The sequence below is a fragment of the Pseudorca crassidens genome, chromosome 5, assembly GCF_039906515.1.
Source record: "Pseudorca crassidens isolate mPseCra1 chromosome 5, mPseCra1.hap1, whole genome shotgun sequence".
Taxonomy (NCBI): Eukaryota; Metazoa; Chordata; class Mammalia; order Artiodactyla; family Delphinidae; genus Pseudorca; species Pseudorca crassidens.
Genome location: NC_090300.1, coordinates 68,912,672 through 68,914,906, shown reverse-complemented (window position 1 = coordinate 68,914,906; position 2,235 = coordinate 68,912,672).

The window sequence follows — 2,235 nt, the reverse complement described above, 5'->3', positions numbered from 1 at the left end:
CCACAGTGAGCACAAGGGATTACTTCCTTCTTCGGGTGGAGAAAGGGCTCGGCAAACTTTCCCCCAATCCTGCCCTAATAACCATGTCCTGGCTCAGAAGATCCAAACCCTGAAAAGAAATGCTTGTTTGCAGGGTCGCACCTCATTAAATTATGTGCCTTAGACCCATCCCGTGCTGGATCCTAGCCCTGGCCCTGGGAAAGAGGCATAATCGAAACCCAGAATAGAAAAAAAAGTTTGTATTTCATCAAATCTTTCCGCTCTTTAAAGGAAAAAAGAATTTGTTTTAATCATTTAGCTGTTAATCCTCTGTGTCAAATCAGCCTCAAGAACACAGTGACACTTGCCCTAGGCTTTCATTATCATATAAGAAACTATGGGGAACCTTCCATTTTCTTGTTTGGAAGAAGACTTCCTATTATATACTGCCTAGTGTGGCCTTGACACCCAGTCAAAGATTCTGTCTCACAAAAGAGAGAATATTAGGGTTAAAGAAAAGATGGGGAAATTTGGACTCTCTGAAAAACATCATCATCAGAGCAAATGATATTGATTCCTTATTCTGTAAAAGACATTGTGCGTAATCCTCATAACTCCATGAAAGTTGTACTATTCTCATCTTCTCTCCTTTATAGAGTAACAGAGGCTCAGAGAGGTTCTGGAACTTGCCCTTATCACACAGTAGTGGAGCCTGGCTTTAGCCCCATCACTTTATCTCTATTAACCTCAAACCAAAAGAATATAGGGCCCCCCAAAAAGCTGAGGAGTTTGGCTCCCAGGCACTGCCTAAAAGTGAGCAAATCATTATTCTTAACAATAGGAAACATGGCTGTATGCTGTATTTGAAGAAAAGCAAAAGAAATAGAAAAATGTATTGTTTGGTTACCAATTAAAAGAATAAAAAAATTCATTTACCCACCTATTTCAGTCAGTGGAAAATACCTAAAAATCAATTTTGCAGAAGAGACTTTCACCTGTTGACTTCAGTTGGTGTTGAAACTATCTCTACCTCAGGTTTTGGAGGTAAATAAAAGGTAAATGATTACATTATTTCTGGTTAAATATTTTCCAGGGGAATGCTAGTCAATGCAGAGAATCACATTCGTCTCTCCTGCTGGTTTGTCATCAACTTTTTTTTTAAATTAATTAATTTATTTTTGGCTGAGTTGGGTCTTTGTTGCTGTGCGCGGGATTTCTCTAGTTGCTGTGAGCAGACTTCTCATTGCGGTGGCTTCTCTTGTTGTGGGGCACAGGCTCTAGGCGAGTGGGCTTCAGTAGTTGTGGCATGTGGGCTCAGTAGCTGTGGCTCAAGGGCTCTAGAGTGCAGGCTCAGTAGTTGTGGCGCACAGGCTTAGTTGCTCTGCAGCATGTGGGATCTTCCCGGGCCAGGGCTGGAACTCATGTCCCCTGCATTGGCAGGCGGATTCTTAATCACTGCACCACCAGGGAATCCCTGTCATCAACTTTTGCTGTCTTCAAAATGAGTGAATGGCTCTCTTCAGACCAGAAGGAAGATGAGAGGTGAAACCATCATCTTCTAATGAGCCCCTTGGTGTGCCATCTGAGGCCCTTGGACATGGAGATGTTCAGAAGAGCCGTGACCTTGCATCCACGGGTCATATGGTTATACTGAGGCCACTGGAATCAAGCAATTCATTGCACCTTAATAAATTTGGGCACTTCTTTATCCATTATGTAAATTACTGGGGTTGGAATGGGTCCTTTTGACAGTGAGTCAATATTGGAGGTTCTGTGGATCTATTTATTGACTTGTGTTCAGTATTCTCTGGACACACATTCATGAACTCAAAACTTGTTTCTCGGACACTTACATTGTGCTAGGTGCTAACGATGCAGATTGAAGGTGGCATTCCTGTCTTCAGATGCTCACTGTTGAGTCTGGCTCCACAGCACGCTGCTAGCTATCGTGGACCTACTAGAGAAGTGTAGGCTGTGGTTCCTGCCCTCAGCCTGCATCAGGTCTGGGGAAACACAATCCTGAGTTGGGAGGGTTCTTGAAGGATAGAAGTATCTATGTCATTTCCAATCTTATATGCCCAGCACCTGCCTCCTGCCCAGCTCAGAGTAAGCCCTGTACATGATTGCTAAGGGGCTCTTGGCCAGCCTCCTACTCAACTCAGAGCCTCCTTCCGGTGTCTAGAGTCTGCCTGAGGACATTCAGATACAGGCGTCTCTCCACCACTACGGCAGCCCATTTATTATTGAATCATTCTA